The sequence below is a fragment of the Panulirus ornatus genome, chromosome 25 (genome assembly GCF_036320965.1).
Source record: "Panulirus ornatus isolate Po-2019 chromosome 25, ASM3632096v1, whole genome shotgun sequence".
Classification (NCBI taxonomy): domain Eukaryota; kingdom Metazoa; phylum Arthropoda; class Malacostraca; order Decapoda; family Palinuridae; genus Panulirus; species Panulirus ornatus.
The window spans coordinates 11814066-11839831 of record NC_092248.1 but is presented as its reverse complement, the minus strand read 5'-3'; the positions used below and the strand labels follow the sequence as shown (position 1 = coordinate 11839831).

At 38.8% G+C, this 25766-nt stretch overlaps 1 protein-coding gene across 2 annotated transcripts in view; it reads left to right on the top strand.

Annotated features, from left to right (window-relative positions):
- The first annotated feature begins 14186 nt into the window (after positions 1 to 14186).
- LOC139757143 (zwei Ig domain protein zig-8-like) overlaps positions 14187 to 25766 on the top strand; it is a 54516-nt gene continuing 42936 nt past the window's right edge. For both annotated transcript variants that reach the window (XM_071677242.1, XM_071677240.1), the window contains exon 1: positions 14187 to 14296. The gene's annotated coding sequence lies outside the window, so the exon portion shown is untranslated. The remainder of the gene's footprint in view (positions 14297 to 25766) is intronic.

The following is a 25766-nucleotide window of genomic DNA, read 5'->3' as shown; positions in this document are numbered from 1 at the left end:
CACACACACACAGGTCACGGGATACCGATCGGAAATACCCTTCCAGAATCCTTTAGTCATTCAGATTTCCAGTAGAAATTCCATCAGACTGCCATCCACGACAACAGAATCGAATATTGCATCAATCTCCCCGTCAGCGGTGATCCACCGGAGATTGATGGGACTGATGACTGCTTGGAAAAATAACTATCAGTTTAATGCAGACTGTGAAGATAACTCAGCTCGACGTTCATGTTGATTCTAGAATAGTTCTAACCTAGAGAGATCGAGACATGAGGTAACAGGACAAGAGGGACGATTGACAGATATTGACAGGAATATTGGTTTATGGAAAATAGGATTCCAACCAACAGATTCTAATAGTAACAGGTTTGGAATAGAGCCAGGAGAGAACTACAAGGGGGCATTATGTCGTGAAGTAGATATACTTGACGAATGACTGAGATGGGACCTTGAACCGATATTCATATGCTTTTGTATGAAATATTCGGTTTAGAGTACATCATTTACTGTTGTCTCATTCTTTAAGGATCGAAAACAAGTCTTAGAATTAGAAGTCAAAGGAAGGGAGACAGAGTGAGCCTTAGGGAACGCCGCTCTGCTCTTGTGTCAGTCATTAAAAGTAGATCATTATTTGAAAAAAAAGAAGATAGGAGACAGATGAGAACCACTGCTTTTTCTTCAGTTCTCTTGGCTTCTCTCCCTCTCCATTTACACCACTCTAATTCTCTCCTTCCTCCACTTCCCTCGCTTCTCTGTCTCACTCCAACTTCTCCGTTTCTCTCTCCTCTTCCTCGACCCCATGTCCTACATTCTTCCTCTCTCTTTGCCTCCCTGATTCTCACCTGTCCCTTGGCCTCACTCTCTCCACTCGCTCTCTGTGCCTCAACCATTGAAGGTGAAGCCGTGCAGGTGGGATAATGGCAAGCGCTAATGAATATTTCACATCGACATGAAAGGAAGAGACCTTCTTGCCGCTACTGACGCTCCAGATGCCAGTAGTGCTTGTCGTTAATGTTGTCGGTGCAACAGTCAATACTGCTGTTGCTGCTGCTGCTACTGCTGCTGCTGCTGTTACTGCTGCTGCTGCTGCTGTTGCCGTTACTGCTGCTACTGCTTTTGCTCTTCCTGTTGCTGTTGTTGCTTTGAAGCTGCTGCTTCTTTTTTCCGCTGGTATTTCCTGTACGTCTCTTGCTACCTCCACGTAACTTCCTGTAACTTCTGGTACTCTTTTGCTAATTGTATAAACATTTCGTAACTTTGGACAAACTTTTGGATATTTTTTTCTAACGTCTTCATCATGTTTATTTTACTTGCATTTAGAGTGCTTCTGTTTCTGTTGTCTTGGTCGTAAAGTGCTGCATATATTTTTTTGTTTTTGCCCGAGACTGCTAGTCTGTCTGTTGCTTTGTTGCTTTTTTCTGTTGCCCTTGCCCCCGCCTCTCACTTTACTGTTGCCAGAGGGAGCTGAGAGATCCGTTACTATTGCTATGATCTGCTACTTCGTCTGTTTCCTTTCCTAGATTCAGCTCATTTGCAAATGATGTTAGTACTTGTTGACATAGATACTGCCACCCCCCCCTCTCTCTCATTCTCTCTCTCTCTCATTCTCTCTCGTTACCATGACTGTTCATTACTGGCACTGTTACGACTATCATTTTCTATCCATAACTTAGCTTCTTAATTTACAATTTCTATTCTACCAGAACTGCTGATCCTATCTCTCCTGCTACCATAGCTTTCACTGCTATTGCTTCTATCGTTTTAGCTGCGCCAGCTACAACTACCTCCTCCTGTTGAACCATCATGAGAGGGGTTATCGCCAACCCCCAACTTTGCCAGGCCCTTCCTCCTGTAAATGAGAAACCTGTGGGCGCTTTGAAGACTTGCGTAGCATTATCAAGCAACGACGGAAGGGTTGCTCAGGCAACACACACATACGAGATTGTTCTGGCCCAATGACTACCTTAATGTTATCTCACAACCTGGGGGTTAATTAAGTAGATCATCATACGATACAGAACACTGAAGGTGATGTAGTTAAGAGTGTGTACAGCTAGAAGTTACAGGCCATTGATTTGTCCATTATGGAAGAGAATAGAGTAGGAAAGAGACTTGATCCCAACCTTTAAGATTCTATATCAGTTTGATGAAGTCAACAGTGAACAGTTCTTCGATAGATGCAAAGAGTAGACGATTGAATTAAACTATGAGAAGAAATTGTGAATGCTGACAGCATAAAGATATTCAAGAAGCTGTATGACAGTAGAGGTGGCCCTACTGGTATGAAAGTTCATCCCTGTACAGTATAGATAGTTGATCAGTAATGAGCAATTACAAGCGTGAATACAAAGACATACATACACACAGTTACGATCACACAAACCCACGCACACTCACATAAAGAGACAGACAAGCCATGCGCAGGTGCAAACACGCACCCACACATAGTCCCTTCCCACACGTAATCTTCCTACACACCTACACATGCACACACACAGACACACACAGACACAGACACACACAGAGACACAGACACAGACACACACACACACACACACACACACACACACACACACACACACACACACACACACACACACACACACACACACACACACACACACACACACACATTCATGTAAACATTAATAGAAATACACACAGTTCTAGGCAGCTGATATCAAGCAGCAGGATCAGAGAGAACCCTCTTCCTCTCTCACCATAACGCCCTCGCTAGTCCAGCTTTTTGGTCCGAGGGAGTTTAGGTGATCTGCTGGGGCACACCTCAGATCTCGTGTTCTTTATTCCTCCCATCTGAATTTCTGATATGTATCTGCATGGCTCAGCGCGTCGCTCAATACTAATGGCAGCTTTTACCATATCTTTTGACAAGCGAATATGTTCCTTTTCTTTCAGATGAACGCTTCAGTGGTGTAGTGGTCAGCGTTGCTGACTTTTAAATCACTGGCCCAGGCCCGCTGCCCTCAGCAGGAAGCTGGGCTCGGCCCAAGCAGCTGTTTATCCTTTCTTTGTCTGGTAGACAAATTGGCCCCAACTTCGGAAGGTGCAAAATTCCACAGCTGTGACAGGACTAAAAAGCCGACAGTTTGTAACTCAGCCCAGAGTCCCCATGGGCGTCCATTTCAAGGGACATGGCCATCACGAGCAGTCCTAACGAGCCTATCCGGGGTGTTCATGATGGGTTATATGGCCCCTACTGACAGGCCTAACCTAACCTACTTGGGACGAGTACTTTAACATTATTTCTATTAACCTCCCACATTGTCGTAGATTATGTGCTAATATGGAATCCACGGCGAAAGCTTTGAGCGCTTAATGGTGAATTAGTCTCCCAAAAAGTTAAAGATGATTCTTGGGCAAGAACTATCCGACCGAGATACTGGTGACAAAATTCGTGAGAACAAACAGTTGTCATTACCCAGCATCCCAGGAACGTCGTAATGAGGATAGTCCACGAAAATAATTTTAGTGGACAATTGAATGTAGGAAAGACCTTACTTAAGATGTAACAGCACTTCACAAGGCTAGGGATGGTATGTGTAGTGCTGAAACACTGCCAGTCATGTGACACATGTCAGAAGACCACGCCTAAAGGGACACACACTTCAAGAGGGCTGCGGTAGATATAAAGGAAGTTTAGGTATATATTCACACTGGTTGATTATGGTACTCATTACCCGGAAGCCATACCATTACCCGTTACTGAAGCAGAAGCTCTGTTGGAGTTGTTCTAAAAGTTGAAGTACCCGAGAAGATTGTTACAGATAAGGGATCCTAATTCAAGTCCACGATAATGGAGGTAGTTAGATAGGTGTTTTCGCAGTAAAACACCTGCCAAGGACGCCCTGCTATGCTGTGGGAAATGTTCTGGTGGAAAGGAACAATAACAGCTTAAAGTCGATGCTTACGAAGACGTGTGTGGAACAACCCAATGTCTGGGATGGGTATCTGCCTATAGTTTTCCTTGCCTATCTTGAAGGTTTTCTCTCTTTGAGTTACTGTATAGGGCGCGCCGTTAGTGGTCCCTTGCGAATACTGTGAGAGCTATTGGATAAGGAGACGTCGTGACTACCTGCCAGTATGTGTCTAAACTCCAGGAAATACTGAAGAAGTTATGGAAACTACCTCAGGAGGGCTGAAGCGAAGTCCAAACTAAGTTTGAGTTTCATCATGATAAGCAAACTACTGATAGCAGATTCACCACAGGTGATAAAGTTTTATTGTTGCTGCCGACAGTCATAAGAAACAGTTATTCTAGTGAAAAGAATCCTATTCGGTGCTGGCGAGGAAAAGTCAAATGGATCAGGTGATTTACGTAAATGGGCAACGTAAGGTTTTTCAGGCAAACATGCCAGAAAAATATATTTCCCGAGAGAAAACTTCGGCTTTTGCTAGGGCAAGTGTGGCAGCAGTGATGGACGAGCGACAAGAGAACCAAAATATGGAAAGTGTACCGTATTGTCTTATCTCAGACGAAGGGAAAGAAAACCTGCAAACTTGTATGTATTTATAACTAGCTGTCAAAACATGAACAATGAAACGAGAGACAATTTTTTTAAAAAAAATCTTCGGACGTAATTTTGTTATTGTCCCGAGAGAAAATAAGTTATGCTCTTTATGAAGGGAGAGATTTGTCATGAAAATACTCCGTGCTTGATACTCTGTTATTGATGAACAAATTTATGATCAGCAAATTCATGTAAGGGGAGCGGCAGTTGTGGTATGAATTACCTTTATCATATAGCGCATGAAATATAAATGCATTACGCAATAATCACTTTTTTAAAGAAGCATTGAAAGATAGTTCCTTTATATATTCTCATATATTTGGTTCGTACATACCGTGGTGGGAAAAAGTCTTGCATAATATATAATTCCCTTGCTACTGGTCGCTTAGTATTTTTATAAACTGTATTGTGGGGAAACCTCTTTCACTTCGTTTTATAATGCTGTTCAAGACGATGAAAGAGTACGTATGAAAACAGCTATTTCCACTCTCTTGGCTTCTCTGAGAGAGAGTAGATCTGTGTGGATGTGGCTAACAGTCTTCTGTTTCAGAGACTTGTGAAGACAACGTAGTTCATTCACAAGTGTTCTAGGAAGCAGATAGCGGTATAAGGAAGGCTCCTTTACTTTGCGTTGCATAGAGGGCCGTGAGAAAATGACGCATAACTGAATTTCTCCACAGTAATCATGAAACACGTCGTGTTGTTGCTTTCCTTATGAACTTACTTGCTTTACGAAACTACTGACTCACAGGATCAAAACCCTATGTAGCAGTAATGTCAGAGAGACAAACGCTATGTAGCGCAAATGCCACATAGGCAGACGGTACGCAGCACGAGTGTCAACAAGATACACGTTAAGCAGCACAAACATCAGAAACACAGGAACTACAAAAACACTTGTTTCAAATAACTCCGAAATGTTATTTTCAGTAGAAGTTCTGTAAAGCCTTTAATCTCGTAAAGTTCCATGCATAAAGAGCTTAATGCTAACTCCTGAGGAAGGAAGGATGAAGAAAGCCGTTCTTTAAAACCTACAAAGGGCATCGAGGAAGCCAGGGTTAATCCACAGGCAATCCTTAAACGAACTAGAGACAGGAGGCTTTGTAGCTCTGAGTATATCATGGGAAAGAGGCGGGACAAAGGTAAAGAATATAAAGATAAAAAGAGTAGAGAGAAGGATCGTGGTTCAGGGAACTGGAGATACAGTTATGAATATCTTACTTGGTTGTTGACTTGAGGGACAGGGTTTAGGAGTTGAAGGTTTGGGAGGAGTTTGTTGGACGGTTCTTGGGAATGCTGGCTGAAGAGATGGGTTTTGAGAGGTGAAGTGTTTAACAGAGGTTTGTTGAAGGGCTCTTGAGTGTGTTGACTGAAGGGACAGAATCTGCAAGTTGAAGACTTTAGGAGAGTTTGTTGGAGGGTTCGTGGGAGAACTATAAGGAGAAAGAGGGTGTAAGAGTTGAAGGCTTGAGAAAGGGTTTGTTGGACGGTTCTTGTAAATGTTGACTTGAGGGAAGGGTTTTGATAAATAAGAAATTTAGCAACGGCTTGTTGCAAGGTATCTCAATATATGTAAGAGAGAGAGAGAGAGAGAGAGAGAGAGAGAGAGAGAGAGAGAGAGAGAGAGAGAGAGAGAGAGAGAGAGAGAGAGAGAGAGAGAGAGAGAGAGAGAGAGAGAGAGAGAGAGAGAGAGAGAGAGAGAGAGAGAGAGAGAGAGAGATTCTACCATAACCTACCTAACCCTGCTACTGGTGTGCAATATTTTAGACGGGTATTTGCTTTATAAAGTTGTAATATTTCTTCACGCTAGCAAACAACATGATAGAATATTTAGATATTACTTGGATGCATAGGATGAACAGACTGATATTTCCTGTCTCCTGAAGTGACAGAAAAACATACAATAACAAACAGAAGGATATAGGTGAGACTGTGAAGATGACGAATATTCCTCAGAATCTTTGAAGTGAAAGGCATGTTGTTGTGGTGTCGCCGAGGACTCTTAGATTAAATATGAGATGCTTCATTCTCCCGAAAAAAGAGCTTTAGTCTATTCAGGTCTGCAAGAGGGGCTGGGAAGTAGTCTATTGAAGCTATGAAAGAGACGGAGAGAACACACTTCATTAAATGGGCTAAAAATCTTTATACAAAATAATAGAAAGGAATAAAAGTACATCTTGCCACCTAAAGTAACTTCACAATGGACCAACCTGAAACAGCATCACAGAAATGCATCTTACTTATATCTTTCTTTATTTTCTAAGTAATTCTAAGACTCATATTGATGTAAAAAGTTCAGAAGAATTTTATTTATCATTATCACTATATGATGATAATTGAAATCGGGGTACCCATATGTGATCCTTGATTACACATACTAAATCTCAGGTCTGCGACAATTACTATGGTGAAATCTGTTTCCTTTAGTTACCCCAAAAATTGGTAGCCTATGGGATCATAGAAAACAGAAATTGTCTGAGGATCATTTTCTTTTGACTAATCGCGCCACGAGTGTAATATAAGGGTGATAATGTTATATATTCTGAAAACTTTGAGCTGAAATCACCACCATAAAGAAATATTGACACAAATGATGAGTTTGATTTTGCATTAAGCGCATTTTCTTTTCATTATCACTGTCTGAGGTAAACAAAGATGTTTTTCTTTAGACTATGCTTGAGTTTAACTATAATTTTTGCTTAACTTTTTCTTCAACACGTATTACCTCTTCATTTTAATGACTTTAATACACGAAGCACCATGAATTTCCATACAGGTTATACTACAAAAATATGGATAATGAAATTTCGGGTAAAGATTTTTTATAGCAAACTTCTTTGACAGCAAAAGAGGATCAAAGAAAAGTCGACAGTTATTACTGAAGCTTCCTCGTTTGAAATGTTAGGTCATATTACGTACACTAATAGAAATACACAATTAATTAGGACTGTCACTGTGTAAGAAATATGACCATAATCCCATGTATGATAACATAAATATGAAATGAAACTTTGAATCACTGGTCTTTGACAAACAATTTATTGAAGAAATATAAACTTTAATCGTCATATTTGCATGTAAACAAGCTCATAGAATTTATTCACAAGTGGAAATTGACTATTGTGTAATTTTCCAAAGAAAATATGATTGGTGATGCAGTTGAAGAGAAGCCAATCAAAGTGCACCCATCTGATAAGCAATGAAGGAATAAAAATATACATCAATCACATCTCTCATATCCAATTCCTCAAGCAGAGAAAATTCAGCAGTTTATGTGCCAAAGATTTTACCAAACTTAGCAAAAGGACGTCCAACATATGACAGACAAGGTAATGAATAACAGGTCTGTATTATATATGATATTTCTTTTTATTCCTGCTGACCCCTCCCTGTTCAGGGAAAAGGTGACTGGACCAGAGAGAGAGAGAGAGAGAGAGAGAGAGAGAGAGAGAGAGAGAGAGAGAGAGAGAGAGAGAGAGAGAGAGAGAGAGAGAGAGAGAGAGAGAGAGAGAGAGAGATGCTCGTTTGGCTATGTATTATCTTCCTAATTTTAGAAAGTGGTGATACAGGAGGGATGTGGGATTTCCAACCCGTCTTAGTCGCCGTCTGCAACACGGAGATATGAAGGTAGTATCTTTTTCCCCTGTGCTCAGAGGTAATTTGCAGCGATACAGAACGCATAAGCTAAGGGATACATAAGGTTTTTTATAGGTAAAAGAGAACCATAAAATTTTCCAAAGGTATTTAATTTCTGATGTTGACCAGGGCAAGAAGTCTTGCTTTCTATCCATGAGCATAAATGTCGGTATCATTCAAGTCTGGGTTTTTTGATCTCACAAGGTAGTGTACTGCACTTTGATCTTAAATCAATATCCTCAACTTTACCTTTGACTGGCTCGTCCTCTGAAAGCATTCATGTTTGCGTCGCTTCGAAAATGAAAAGTTTTGAAAGTTGACTTCTCCCCTTTATTGTGAAGCTTAAAGTGGTAAGTTATGGCTTAGAAAACTTAAAATATATCTATGCTCACTGTTCGAAGGATATAGACATTCTAATGAAAAAAAAAAAATAGTTATCTTAACGCAGTGTTACTTCTCACTTTCTTATCTTTATCTGATCCTTTATTCATGATAAATTCTATTGGCTAGTGTGTATGTATGTGAGTGTGTATACATACATGGAAATACAAACATGGTACAATACATACGAGTTAAAGGGACGGGGCAACACGAGTGTAAAACTCTCTCCCCGTAACACACAAGTAATAATCAAAATTAGTTATATTACATTACCAGCCCAAGGAACACGTCCGGTTGGTATGCATGGAGAATATTGATACTGACAGACCCAGTAGCTAATACCTTTATTGACAATTATATCTAATGACTGTACCAGGACCTACTCTCTTTACTGACTGTGCCGATAGTTATTACCTTTTTATCGTAACAGCAAATAGTATCTTTACTGACTCTACTAACAGTTATTAACTTTGTCGACCATACCAGTAGCTGTTCTCGTTACTGACTGCGTCAGTAGCTACCTTTATTGATTGTAGCTACTTTCGTGTTTCATCTCTTTCAACGTTTGTATATTAATCTTTTATCCATTTATCTTACCAGTTATTCATCTTACTGAACATTTACAGCGTAAAACTATTCTGACTCAACCGTCCTAAAATTCATTTTTTTTCAAGAGTTTGATAAAAACTGTTTGAGTTCTAAATTAAAGTTTCATATCTAATAAAAAACGTACCTCTAGGCGGCAAGGGCTATATAACCGTATTCACTAAATACTTTTAATACTTTTGCAGTTTGAAATATGAGAAGCTGCAAAACTTTCCCGGGGTAAAGTACAAAAGTTAGCCTTTCCACCACTGTCAAACTTTTCGTTTTTAAGTCAGTTACAAAGCTCTGATGTTAGGTGCTCCTGTTTTTATCTCTATGGTCGTGTAGAGTTCTATTATCATAGTAGAACTTGGTCTGTTGTCTACTGGTCGGGTAGAGTCAGCAAAAGAGATAGCATTTCAGAGCTCAGATACTTGGACCGTCCAAAGTCATTTAAGTAACTCATAACAACACAAGAAATATCAACACACTTGAAATATTGATGTATATGCAACTTCTAATTGTTTTTCTGTGGCTGGATTGCCTTATAGGTAATATACCAAGTTGGCAGCTCCCATAACGTGAGTTTTATTAATTCGCTAGGGTACACACACACACACACACACACACACACACACACACACACACACACACACACACACACACACACACACACACACACACACACACACACAGAATATAGAAATTTTAAAAAGATATGTGACTGAAGACAAAATCTACGAGATGGACTCCATAGAGAGCGCAGATACTTGTATACGAAACTTAAATAAATCCATGTCTAATGATAGTTGGCACTGTCTTTCTCCAGTTGTAAGTATGAACTCAGTAAGGCATGTAGACCTTTATGTCACACAACACTTTCGACCAATCAGTAACTTTGCCCAAACTCAAGCAATATCCAATACCCATTATGAAGCCGGACTCGAGAAGGCAATATCTATTTCGGAAGAGAATATTAACCTAATTCGGCTTAAAGTACTGGTTTCGAATTTGTTCCCTAATTCAATAATTCCCGAATACCGTCGTCGTCTTATTCATATGTAAATGTAGGGTTAGCGAGGGAAAGAGGTGTTCCCTGCCAGCCCTGCAGCGTCGCTAGAGGCCCGTCGCGTTTGATGAACTCTGAGAAACCATAGGGATTACTATGATTGAATTATACCGCCTCTGTAGGACGCGTTAGGAGGGACAGGAGGCTGGATGAAGCGGAGGAGATGAGAAACAAAGGAGAAGGAGGAGGAGTATATAGGATTACATTATAGGAGTAGGTAGGAAGAGCAGAGAACAGAAGATCTACCGGCCTGTGATGAGAGCTTCTGCCTAATGTATTCCAAAACTAACTGATTTTCTACTTTGGGTAGATGAGATTAGGATGCATTAGTGAGTAAGTTCTCTCCCTGTCATCCACTCCCTACGACAACAACAGCCGGGTGAAAAGAGAATGTGAGGAATACCATTATGAACTGTTGAATCACAAGAACCAGAGAATCTTATATGGAAGAATGTAGCAGACTACTACTGAAGCTGATGAGAGAGATGAAAAGAGATATAAGGAGAGGAATCATGAAGACAAAGAGTGTGTAGCCTAAGATATTCATCCATGAGGATTTTGAGACGTAGGATTAAAGAAAAATTAATGCAGCTATGACTGACTAACCTTCAAATGCCATTTGAGGTATGTGGGTGCAAGAAAGAGACATGCCTTACAATGTATATTGAAAAAAGAAGCAGCAAACTCTCATTGAACCTCAAAAGTACAAGTCAGGCAAACATAAAATCATCAAAGGTTCTTAAACAACACAGGTTGATCACTAGGTGTTGTGCGTGCGGCAACAGTTCCACCTTTGGTGTCAAGGATGAGGTTTCCTGTGCTGGCCATGGCTCTCAGAGAACTGTCCGTTTTCTGCCAACTTCCTAGTTTGAAAAGTTTATTAACTCTGGAGTTCTTCATGTGTGGTGGTCGCTCGTACGATGCAGTGGCGTTGAGTCACCTTGTCTGGGAGTTAGGTCGTCATTAACCGACAGTTATGTTCTGATAAACGAATGTTATTTTCGCGTAGAGAAGCGTTATTTTCTGTTTAACGCATTTACCTCTTGTCAAATGATCATTTCTCTCTGTTAACCAACCGTTACTTTTTTGGCAAATGACTGTTACTTTCTGCCAACGGCCGTTACTTCTTGTTAGGCAGCCAGCGTCTTCTTTCAAACGACCGTTGATTTGTTAAACGGCCGTTAGCCGACCGTTATTTTTTGTCAGACATTCAGTATATCCTGTTTCTCCTGGAGAGTACTCGTGGGACGCGAAATATTCCCTCTTACCTCCAAAGAATGACGACAGAAATATCTACGGTTGTTCGAAGTGATTAAACGAATACCAGAGACCCATTTCCTCAGGTTCGTATGGTTCTCTACAAGGAAAACAATCCTACATTTGTAACCTAGGTAGATGGCATGAGCTTTTTTTCTTCACTATCTTGATTCTGTGTGTTTAGGAATTTAGAATACTATTAATGACCTTCAGTATAACACCACGACATGAACCATCAGATCTTCTGTCTTCTGGCCTTAACATGCACTCCCATGAGCAAGATACATTGAAGGCACGGGGGTAATGATGTTAGAAATGGTAGGGTGTCACTACTGTCTAAGTCCTTAAGCTAAAAGATATATCAGGCTCTCTCCTGACTAAGTGTGGGCCCACAAATCTAGCAACCAAATCCTCCAGCCCCAGTGGAATCATCACTATCTAACTGCAAGAAATTATCTCTGTAATGTATTTCAGTGAAACGAAAAAAAGAAGATAAAAAGATCAAATACAAAGATATTAAGTTGATGACGTGAAATCAAAGGAATGAAATGTTTCCACCGAATGATAATCAATGGGAGGAAGTGTCCATAACACAATTGCATCAAAAGTGTTCAAACTCCTGTTGTATCTGGAAGATCTCACAGCTCCACCTCGGCCAGAGACGGGGGAGACAAAGGATGATCCGATGTCTTTAGCGTCGTCTGGAGAAGGTGTGACGACTTCGGGAAACGTTCTAGAGGCACATCAACATTGGCAGCGGAGTGATCTACACGCTGGTGGAGGAGGAATATGTGTAGCAGAGAGTCGTGGCCTCCTTGTCCACATAATCACAGACTTGTTTGTTCTGAGGAACATCTATTTCAGGTACTTGTGTACCGGATGAAGAGGAAGAGCAAGGAACATACTTTTGATCCAGCAATATATATATATATATATATATATATATATATATATATATATATATATATATATATATATATATATATATATATGTATGTTTGCTAGGGTCTTAAGCCTCTGTCGTGGTCTCTAACTGTGATTGGCCACTTAAACCTGACTGTGACTGAGCGATGGAATGAGCAGCTGCGTTAAGACTGCAGTATACACGATCATCGTGAGAACCGGCTCGTCTATTGTGCCTGTGAGGATCAGAGATAATAACACGGACGTGTCTGATCAGCTCAGTTTTATTTCTCTCGTGTACGGAATCGCTTTGCAAATCTGAATTATGTGAGTTGGAATTTAATTTTCCCTGCATGCAAGGCGACTTAATCGCAACGCCATTAGCTGACAAATGACGTTCACTTGGAGTTGACTAGATAGGTTTCACTAAAGTGTGTTACATGGCTCGTCAGTCGTCATGAACTTAGACACGTTTTACACCTACAGTGTAGATAAATTTTCAACAGGTTAAGTTACCCTATTCCTAATAAGTTACTTATGAACTTTATTTGACGTACGGGGGAAGTTTCTTTGAAAGAAAACAGGAGACTTGAAGCGCACGAGGCACTCACCTCCGGCCCAGCTTAAGTTTGAGCCGGACTCACAGTGTTGACTCTCGGGGTAAGTCGGAGTGTTCTGGCTGCTCACAACCCTTCCATCTCCACTACATCTCCTTGGCAACGAACTACAGTCATTCACAGCTAATCTTGATACACGGTATTCAGTCATCAGTGATTGAAAATAATGTATGAGAGTCATAATATACATGTATCATTGCAAATATTGCTGAGGTTATCTATAAAACATCATGATCCAAGCACAAAAATATTCCAAACACCAAGATATTCCAAATATCAGCATATTCCAGACACCATGATATTCCATATACCAAGATATTTCAAGCATCAAGATATTCCAAAAACCAGCCTTATCCAACAAAAATATTTTTAAACTATGATATTCTAAAAAGAGGATAACAATAAGTACATGTATGTTTAAAGCCAGTTCTATCATTCTGTAGTCAGATGCTGGAAATCGTGTATCATGAATCGATCTTTGCATTTTTCTGAAAATGTTTTTCAGTAACATTTCTCGATTCTTATCGATTTAATGGAAACATCGGCATCGTCATGAAATGTATGCAGTTCTGAAATACAGTATGTATCGTAACGTCAACAACAACGAATTTTTCTTTGATAATCGATATTACATATCCACATAATTGCCAACATGACATTTAACGAATTCTTGGCATAACTATTTGTTGGTGTGTTTTTGATTTATTGGATGTTGTTCTTTTGTGAAGAACGTAAAGATGGATGAATAGTTTCACTTTTAGATATATTCTGGCAAAATATATGCTAGTTTATATTCATATAGTATATATGGATCAAGAACAAAAGCACTTGATAACAGAGTAAAGTGATGAATAAGCAGGACTCAGGAGTTAATTGTTTCCAATACATCACTAGAAATGAATAGATCGTAACAATGTGTTTTAACGAAGTTTCTCCACCACATTTCCGACGCCTTGTAAGTCTCTTCCCCAGTAAGAAAGCACCTCTTAAAGATTCTTCGAACCTTCATCACGACTATCGATTCCTGGAATGCATTTCATCAACTCTCTAAGTCTGCAGCGAGAAAAAAGATGAAATATGATTAGGTAATCGAAAGGCGACGGTGTAGGTCGAGAGAGGACGTAGGTAGATAGTTAGGTACCGACAGCGCAGGCTGTATATGTCCCCTCCCTGTGTAGCCAGGATAGCGCAGTTGCGGCTCCGAGACCCTCAGTATTCGCTTGGCCTCAGGAGCGCGAACACCCGCTACATCGCTCCGGGACTCGGGTCTGAGGCGAGCGCTGCCGTAGTGAGGTGTGATGTGGCTGACCCCATAGGTACGGGTACGATGGCCCGACGCTTTCCTGAAGAGAGAAAAAACTGTTGTTAATCGTTATATACATATATATATATATATATATATATATATATATATATATATATATATATATATATATATATATATATATATATATATATATATATATATATATATATATATATATATATATATACATATATATATATATATATATATATATATATATATATATATATATATATATATATATATGTATATATATATATATATATATATATATATATATATATATATATATATATATATATATATATATATATATATATATATATATATAAACCGTCTATCTAACGTTGAAGTGATCATCATGGGTGATATGAGGAACAGTGGAAGGTGATGAGAACTGAAAGGATGTGATGACGAGTTCGAGTTTTTCCGAAGTACTTCGACTTATGTAAACTCTCTCACGGGAAACTTCGATCTCCTCCGATCTCGGTGATCCTCGTCGAAATAGCTTTCTTGCCAGAGCCGTGCAGCGTGTATGCATGTTTGCGTGGGTACCCAGTATGTATGTCCTGGGGCGAACGATGATCCTTGGCTGAACAAACAAAGAGGAAGTCCTCTAGAGTCATCGAGGGATTTGGCGAAGCAAAAGAAGAGGAGGTCTCCCGAAGTCATACATCTTCGCAGATCATGTTCACATTCTCACACCTCTTGGGAATGGTCACACAGATTCACACATTCATGGACTAATCTAACCTAATTTCATAAGCAGCTTTAACACAAACGTAAACACTCTAACAAACTCAGAGCAGCTTTAGTGCAAATTTCTTTTCACATTCACCTCAAACTTTACTTTTAAAACCTAATCCAAAATTACTTTTCCTGACAAGCTTCATGTATGGTAGCAACTCAAACTGCAAATGTCTCTATAGCGTAGAACTGGATCAGGATCTAACTGCATATGTAGCTTCAACTCCCACCACAGCTATTCGCAAGGGCCTATTTCCTATCAACTCTAGCAATCTTACTCCATTCATTGTTCTTGTTGAATCTCTTTTGTTTTTTCAGCTCCATCTTAGGATGGCACTATAGCCATACCTTCCGGATTAGTCACAAACCCGGATCCAGCCTCAGCTAGAGACCCGGGTGATAGGAAAGCTATAGCCATAACTATAGCTATAGCTATAGCAATAGCCACAGTTCTTCCTGTAACTATAGTCACATTTCAAGCCATGATTCACACATCCATAGTGTTATGTTTTTAATGAAAAAAGGATACACATTTCTGCACATGGAAAATTGCTTTGTCTGAATGTTTTTCCGTGTATGTATGTACGTGACTCTCTCTCTCTCTCTCTCTCTCTCTCTCTCTCTCTCTCTCTCTCTCTCTCTCTCTCTCTCTCTCTCTCTCTCTCTCTCTCTCTCTCTCTCTGATGTATTTTGTACTTCTTAGTGTTCGCACGGTAGAACTTCATGCAGTGGTCGTGGTAGGACGTTGCAGGAATAAATAATACAAAAATAGCATTCTAACAGGTAATGTGGGCGTCGTGTAATATGGGCATTTTATGATATGATCCACAGCCATGTTACACAATGCTCCACATCTCCTAGGATTAGGATCAGTTGTTCAGACATTTTCCTCCTGATTGTCATAATAAGCCGTGCGGAAACGATATCCACTGAAATGTAATTTTACTCATACTTTTCATAGCTGAATGGAGCGTATTAGTGGCGGTATTACTAGAAGAAATTGATAGTTTCTGACCCGAATCTAAAATGTTTTTTTTCCTTAAATCTTTGTGTTGTGTTCGGTATGTTTCAGTTTTTTCGATAGAGTTAAGGCTATTTTCAATTCATTTTGAAGGCAGCGCTACAGTCAAAAGCAGGGAATGGTGGACTCCTTTGGAGTAGGAAATTCCCGGACGAGGTAGCAGTTATTTCCGTCCGTTGACGACAGTACAATCTTGCCGAGGGTGACCTTCCATTTGCGGTATAGATGACTGAGTCCTGGACTTGGAACCTTCTGCGGGATATTAGATTCCATACCATCTTGCAGCTCTGGTGGAGATTAGATAATCCTATTATCTTCTTTCTTAACCAGACAGGTGGAGAGACATTAATATGATTGTTCAACGAGTTTTAAGCTACGCTTTCCGTGGAATAGAGAAAGGTAATTTACGAGACTGTCTCTTACAGCGAGAGAGGATAATGGATCATAATTAGGTTCATTTGTCTGGATTGCTCGTTGGGAATACGGAAGGTAGTTTTACAATCTTTTTTTCTAAGGTTATGTAGGGTAATTTTAACACCTTATGTAGGTTTTACTTCAGAGAAATCGTCTCTAACTACTTGATATTTCCCATGTAACAAGTATTCACCTATTTCGAGAGTTTTATATTAGGTCCTGAAGTAATTCGTGTGCATTATACCAGTTACTGACGTATTTTTCGCAATCTATATAAGATACCGACGTATATTAAGTGCTTTGTATCAAGTACTGACGTATTTATTGTGTTTTATACCAGGTACCGACGTGTTTGAATGTTTATACCAGATACTGACTTATTTCTTGCGTTTTACACCAGGTACTGACGTATTTCGATTGCTTTATACCAGATACTAATGTAATCTCCTCTTTTAGGCCAGGTAGCGACATTTTTCGAATGTTTATACCGGATATCGACTTGTCTCTTTTGTTCTCTACAAACTACTGACGTATTTCTTATGTTTCCTACAAGGTACTGAAGAATTCGAGTGTTTTGTATTAGTGTACTGAAGACTTTTTTGGTTTTCCATACCTGGGTACTGGGAGGTTTCTTTTCTTCTATATCTGGGTTCTGTTTCAGGTTTGTCGTGCTTCATCTTAAGTCTTGCAGTTATAAGTAATTTAGTTTTTCTTTTCTTCATTTGATACAGAACTCTTTTTCATCTATCATCACCATCCTTGTTTTTTAATTGACTGAATTTTTCATCACAAAACAAATCTAATACAATCACATAAGCATAAATATGTTGAAACATGTTCCGAGAAGGCCTGTTGATTAGTTCTCTCACACTATAGGTCTAAAGAAGTCTTTTACATAACTGGGATATAATGTAGTTTCTATGGCCGCTTTTATTGGTTTGTTTCCAATTGCTGAAAATGAATTCACCACGGCTGTATCACCACGATGCTGATTTTCGCCGAGTGCTAATGGCATAAGCGGCTTGCGAATGCAATCTCAACTTCATGTATTATTTAGCGTTCAGAAACAACGTAAAAAGAAAACAAATTTAAATATTTTTTTGTTCAGGATTACGTCTTACAGTTTCATCCGTAGTCACATTTGAATGATCACACCTCAGTAATCTATACATTTCGGAAGTCTGAATATTGATATCGAACACAACGTCATGTAATTTAGTTTCCACGGCAATTTGAGGTGTCAGTTTGTGGTAAGATAATTGACACGACTGAATCACCTTAACACAATATCTATATAGTATCTCCACCATCATGAAGCCTCAGCAGGTCAATGAACGGAGCAGCCACCTATTCTGTCATTCCCTGGATGGTACGCTCATCCACTTTTCTCTGACTTTTAAGGGACTTGCGCGCCGGGTGGTTGCGCTAGTTCACCTTTCATGGACTTTCAGAAAGATTTGTTACTCGGTCGTGCAGTACAACCCTCAAGTTTGCGTCAGTCAGGTTTGTGCTCAGTGTTACACATTACGCGAGCGACTAGTCTTCACACCTGCTAAAGGAGTGAGAAGGTCTTGTATTAGCGATCCGATCCATTTCTTGTGTCTTGTATTGAGGGTCTAACACGGTTCCTGTGCCTTATACTACAATGCTCACTTGTTTCTCACGCCTTATATCAGCTTCCTGACACATTTTAATCCTACTCAAAGTAACACTCATGTAAGTGTCTCTCCCGACGGATTCATTTTGTATATTCTCATCATCTGTCCATCACGGTTTCAGCAGTTGTGCATAAATCTTATTTGTTTTTATCTTCGTGATGAAAAGAAATTTATGTTATTCACTATCTCCGAGCTTTGGGTTCACTGACATACATCCATCAGTCTGTTCAGATGTGTTTCAAAAACATTTATTTGTATTTATTTTCTCAAGCAATATATTCAAAAAAGTCTATAAATCTCAATAAAATAATGCTTCCCTATATGTTTTTAGCTAATGCTAAATATATTTAACCAATTCTGTGTTACTACTATGTTGATTTTGCACTACTAACGGTATAAACCGCTTGTGAATGCAATTTCAACAGTTAACATTTATCAGTGTTCAGCGGAAAACACGAAATAGAATATTTTCAATATTTCTATGTTGAGATCCACTCTTTACAATTTCATACTAAATGACTTCTCTTTTACACAGTCCATATATCTGCACGACTAAATAATTGATTTCCACGATGGTTTTTCCTCTTGGTGTCGGTGTGTGATAAGATGGGTCAGAAATCTGTCACTTTAAAACGTGGATCTGTATCTTTACATGAGCTTCCCTTTCATAAGGCCTCAGTAGAGCATTTCCCCGAAGCAGCATCCTCACTGTCGTCCCAGGGAATGAATGGCCCCTGAGTGAGACTGTGCTCCACCTTCCAATGGCTGTTAAGGGATTACTTTACCAGCTGGTTACTTTAGATGGCCTTTCATTGGATTTCTAAAGGACTGGTCTGCCATTCGTTGTTGTTGTACAAACCCTTTTGGCTTGTTCAGCCAGGCTTCTCTTCAGTGTTACACATTATACTAATGACAAGTCTTCATGTATACTACTGAACTGGGGAGGTCTCTATACTAGGGCTATGGTCCATTTCTTCTGTCTTGGACGTAGTTTCTGACACGTTTCCTGTGCTTTATACTTGGGCAGTGACTTTCTCGTAGGTTTTGTGCCAGCTCTTTGTGTATTGTATGTTGTATATCTTTATCCATATATCTGATTGTCGCTGTGTATTTGCCGTAATGGGTGATTCAGAATTCAAACGTCAGACTGGGAGAGTAGAAGGGGATGGAATGAGGAGAGAGAGAGAGAGAGAGAGAGAGAGAGAGAGAGAGAGAGAGAGAGAGAGAGAGAGAGAGAGAGAGAGAGAGAGAGAGAGAGAGAGAGAGAGAGAGAGAGAGAGAGAGAGAGAGAGAGAGAGAGAGAGAGAGAGAGAGACTCCTCTGAAATCCTCCAATGTCGCGTTTCTTTCTCTCACTCTGGCGTAAGTAGGTGTCTGTTTATCCGTCTATCTATCTGTCCGTCTATCTGCCTGTCTTCCTGTCTGTCCGCCTGACAGGACGAGAGAATGTAAGTCTGTTCAAGGTTTATGGGATTACTTGGGAGTACATGGGATAACCAGATAACGGAGGAGCTGATGGTTTTTGACGAGGTTATCTGCTGGAGGATACGAACTGTTTCCAGATTTCCAATTCTATGTTGATGGTGACGTGATGATAAAGTAGAAGGCTCCTCACAACCCACTATTGCAAGTGGATACGAAGAAAGTAAGATTGTAGGTTTTTCCCAACCACAATTATAGATGAAGACAGGATAAAAAGCAGAGGTGCTCATCCCCACATATGATATATATGGAGATAGAGGCCTGATAGGAAAGCAGAAGATTCTTCCCCATCTACCACTTCCATGATAGAGTATATGACCTTAAAACACTCCATCCGACCTTTGAATCTTGACTGAAAGGTCAAAGGTTGTTTGTTACCCATCTAAGACATGGTCAGGTCATTTGGTTCTTTTGGTCACAGGCCATGGCAACGGTGATAAAGACGCCACAATATATGGCAATAGAGATCTTGTTTATAAACGTGCGGGTGCGTACGAGGGTCGAGTGGCCGCTGATCTCATGGTTGTGGGTTCGAGTCCTCTTCATACGTGCTACGAATACTAAGCCCCTTCGTCTACTGAACCATAAAGGGCAGCCTAATCCCTGGGACTAGGGCGTCAAGACACTTGGACGTATCGTCAGCCGTGTTGCTCCCAAGTGTACCATTGGCTGGAATGGTGTGCTCCAAACAGCCGAGTCAACAACCCACTGATGATAAGGAAGCTTAGACTCAGGAAAAAGCGTCTGTACACACACACACACACACACACACACACACACACACACACTCACACACACACACACACACACTCACGCACACACACACACACACACACACACACACACACACACACACACACACATATATATATATATATATATATATATATATTATATATATATATATATATATATATATATATATATATATATATATATATAAAGAAATTACGTCGATTGCTGCATTCGCAGACTAAATTCCTCAGTGAGACCAGGCCTTCAGAGAAACACAGAAAAGATTGAATGAATAGAGAAGGAAAGAGAAAAGATGAAAAATGTAAGAGTCTTTGTGGAAGTGGAAAACTTGCTTTCTAAAGAGAGGCAGCTTGTAGTTTTTGGGGAATGATATGATATCGTAAAACTTCCAAAGCTTAGCGATGGAGGTGAAGAAAGAGACATTAGTCCAGCCCACTCTGGAGTTACCAACGGCGACGGAGTAATGACAGACGCAGTGGCTTGTCGAGTGTGCTGTGGTCTGGCTAACCGTGAAGGCATACAAGCAGCCAGTTCTGGGGAGAAGATGGACAACTAATATTAGTGGAAGCGCGAGTAAGAACAACATTACGGCGCAGGACAAGTGGGTTAATTTTTGAAATTAGATTTTGGATATCAAGTCATACTATTTACAGCTCGACTCTTAACAAGCGAGTATGTAGAACAAAAACCTCTTTAGGTATGAGAGCAGTGGTCCATGTAAGGACTAATGAATCACTGGCACAATAGACGATACTATTTAAAAGAGAAATATGTACGGCACCTGAACAAGATTCCCAGTCCCTCGCGGAGAGGATTATCCAATTGCATAATGTAGGGTTCCCAAGATAAATTGGATTTTACGGTGTGATACAAGTATGTTTACTGTGTTGAGTGGTGGAATTATAGAATCGTCAGAGGAGATGGGAAAGTTGTTAAGGAGGTCTAGGCAGAAGAAAAAAAGGAAGAAACTGAGTTTCGTTGGCGTTAGACTCAACAATGTTATGTGTGCCCCACTGGGAAATCCTGTCCAAGCCTGAGTTAATAGAGGGTGTTGTAACGAAAGGAGGCGAAGGTCGGGTTAGAGGAGAACGAGACGGACTTGAGAGAAGTGGAGGAATGTAGTGTTGAGTCGTCAGTGTGAGAGCACGATTGGTTTTTCGATCAAAATAAGATGCAGTTGATAAACTGGAGGAAGAGTTTAGGAAGAGAACAAGACCTTGAGGGACACCAGTATTGATGAGGTAAGATTCATCTATTAAGAAAGGGAAACAAGAGAGGAACTCTGATATGAATGGAATCAGTGAGGGAGGTTAACTGAAAGAAACGATCGGTTGCCATGTTGTTAAAAGCTTTGCACATATCCAGTCACTCACAAAGATGACGAGGCATTAGAGACATTCAGAAGCGAGTGTCATCCCTCTGGCAAGTGATTTACATAGATCAAGAATTGCAATGGTTCCAGGACTGAGGCCTTTGTCACATATGGTATACTTCATAATCAGGGACATTAGTTATGATACAACCAAATGAAACAAGGAATATGATAGTATAACTCATTCTCGAGATGTAAACTCTCTTTCAATAATGTTGGTAACCAGAATGAAAATGGAATTGTGTTGTATAAAGAGCTGAGAATTATTGTTTAAAGCACCACTCACATTGTTGAAATCTATTAGTGATAGTGAGTATGGGATAAAGTGTCTGTGTTTATCTGCCTATCAGTCATATAAACATTTGTTATATATATATATATATATATATATATATATATATATATATATATATATATATATATATATATATATATATATATATATATATATATATATATATATATATATATATATATATATATATATATATATATATATATATACAGAAAATTTTTCAGTTCCGCTTTCTGTTATTTATGATTGCGGTAGAAATTCCATTTAGCGCACTGTTTTGTGTGACGGGTATTATGTTGAATGATTTAGCATCAGTTGCATATCGTTTTGTGAGTTTATGAACACAAATTTTATTGTTAGAATTAAGAAGCATTAGTGCCGTCAATATTACCATAAAAACGCGAGTCTTAAAGTTTTATTGTTACATTGTCAGTTTTTACTAAGCGTTTTCAATTCCTTTTTTCTTTTGTTTGTGTGTCCTTGTCAACAGTCAGTCATGGAAGATCATTCTCTCGTGGTATAGTTACCTTTTGAAGTGAGGGATTTACCATGAACAAGATTATCAGACTGTGTTTTTCTCAATATACTTTTTTCCTTTTTTGTATGAAGCAAGGTAGATGATAGGAAAGTAACTGACATTACCAAAATAATGATATGATATGAAATGTTTACGAAATAACACTAATAACCAAAGTTAGAGAAGCAAAACAGAATGTTCAGATTAAATAGAGACTTCAGAAAACCCTCAGTGTTACTGACAGAAATCTTCTACGTGTATAAGAAAAGTGAGAGAGTTAGCGTAGGCGCCGATGCGTATCTGTACTGAGAGTAGAAAGTGGGTCAGAACATGAAAGAGTAATCGAACGATTTGGGTTCAAGCCCAAGGGTGACCCAGAATAAACCATCAAAGAGTTCACGGTCACCTTATTATCCCACTCAACAAAGTGAGACTGGGAAGACTTGCTCACTTCAGAGTTCCGATTTCAAAGCATGAAATTGTACTTGTGGTACAGACGAATCTATTGAACAAAGGAATATTCTCGTATATCAAGTTCAAGATAGGTATTTATGGAACACTCAAGTCAGGACAAAGTCCTCAGTCTTCAAACACAGTCCCTATGGTTCCACGACTGACTCAAACATTTTACAATACTTTTTACTACAAACGTAAATCCAATTCCAATTTTTAAGAGGAAGTTTACACCCATGGTATGCACCTGTCGTGCTACAAAAAAAATTATATCCAATGGTTTTCTATACTCTTTCTTTCCAAGTACAGGACAAACAAGTTTGTTATTGTAAGTGTAAAACATAGTAATGAAAACAGTGTGAAAAAATAGTTCGAAAGACTTTGATAAGTATAATAATTTATATATATATATATATATATATATATATATATATATATATATATATATATATATATATATATATATATATATATATATATATATATATATATATTCCTTTTTCTTGTTTGCTTTTACCTGGTTAGTGTTATTACCTGAAAATTTTCAGTCAAGTGTTCTCAAGTGTTGATAAAGTTCCTCAAAGGATTTTCCTGCCTTAGTAAAAGTTTATCTAGTAAATTATTAACGTTATTATCATTTTAATTATCTCATCATTATCACCAGAGAGAGAGAGGGAGAGGGAGGGATTTGTTATAACGATATAGTCAGTATATTAGACACGGGTGTCTTGATGTAATTGCCCTTAACATAGACGGCTTGTACATACTGGGCCCAGCAGTTTTTATTTTCCTTTAAATCGATTCCTTGATATACACACTGGTAATATAAAAGTATCAATAGATCAAAATTACCCTAAAAGACATAGGGTTATAATCCACAAATACTTTCATACTTCCATGATATATTGTCTACCAGTACTTTACCATTCTACTTTGTGTTTGCTGAGAGTGCAGGAATGTGAAATATATATTGATACATAACCAGTTGGAGGTTTTATGTTAGATTATACTCCTATCATCTTCATTTCGTCAGCTGTGTATTGGACCATTGTCAAAGAATGTTTGAGGGAATGATTGATTATCTTCTTGTTAGTTAGTTTGCTATTACTCAGTGTCTGTCTCGCGTGTCAATCTGACTGTTTCCTACAGAGTATCACTTAGCAACATTCAAACGTCTGTGCCACTCTTTGTAGAACTGGGGAAGTCTTTAAGAAAAGTGCTTAAATCTCGTGTAATGTCTTGTAGTCCTGCCAAAGTCAATCTGGCGCGTTGAGTACTCCAGGAGATGCTCAGGAGACGAGTCTTAGGAAGATAACTGAAACGATAAAGAATATCCAGCAAAAATTAACACACAAAGAATCCATGATCTAACCTCATGAAGAATCAACATCAATATGGTATTCTGAACACGTACTTCATATCTTTTTTCATACCTATTTCAAAATCTATGTGAGTAAAAATCATGAAAAAAGAACATCTCTTTTCGATAATTAGTGAGCTTGAACCTTTTTTTTTTGGCATGTACGATATTCCCCTCAAAAAAAACTCTTTTGCTTCAGTTATTTTCTCTAGACGGAAGCCTTTTCATCAACACTAAAGTTGGAAAGCTTAGTTTTATCTTTTTTCCTTCCAAGAACTCTTCTATTTCCCAGACGCTTGGTGATAAATTATCAGTAATTCATTTAGCAGAGACGTATCCTCCTGCAGCCTAGCTGGTGTTTGCTGGGATCAATATTTGCTGTTTAGTGGACTCAAACTGGTTATTTGTTTATATATATATATATATATATATATATATATATATATATATATATATATATATATATATATATATATATATATATATATATATATATATATATATATATATATATATATATATATATATATATATATATATATATATATATATATATATATATATATATATATATATATATATATATATATCATGCACTTTAATATCATTCTTTTGTGACAGTTAACTAATGCTTGACGTTAATCGGATCAGAGACGTAAGCTGACTATTGTCTATAACTGAGTTACGTACTGGAGACTCTGAGAGTCTCACATGTCTCATAGTTTGAGCAGTTGTCGAGGATGAGAGACGTGATACCACTGTGATCAATAATGAGGCGACTCTGAACCTCATGACGTATGTATGAGGGGATCAGAAGTCTTGGGGAGGTGAGGGACATCAGTGCAAATGCAGTGTGATGTATTTACATATAGATCATTATATACATAGACATATCTCCATGAGTGTGTGTGTGTGTGTGTGTGTGCCTATAATCAGTCAATTTTCATTAGAAATCTAGACGGCAACAAAAAAAGATTACCGGGAGAGAGAGAGAGAGAGAGAGAGAGAGAGAGAGAGAGAGAGAGAGAGAGAGAGAGAGAGAGAGAGAGAGAGAGAGAGAGAGAGAGAGAGAGAGAGAGCATCGACAAGTGTTACACAATCTCTTGAGCTCAGGCCCCGTAAATCACGCTGGTTCTCGGTTACGTATGTCTTCCCTAAATCACTTCAGTAGTTTCAGCTGCCATGCAACACGTCTTCATAATTCTGCAGACGTAGATGAATGATCAGGAAAGACATGAAGCTTACTAGTGGTATCGTGTGTCGAAAAATCTTTATTCCAAACAAAAACCCAGTTTTGTAGTATTGTACCTACCTTATTATCCATAAGACAAAATACGGTGTCCTCTGGGAGAAATGTATAGACTAATTCATTGCCATAAATCAGTGACTTAATGGGTGATAGGGTC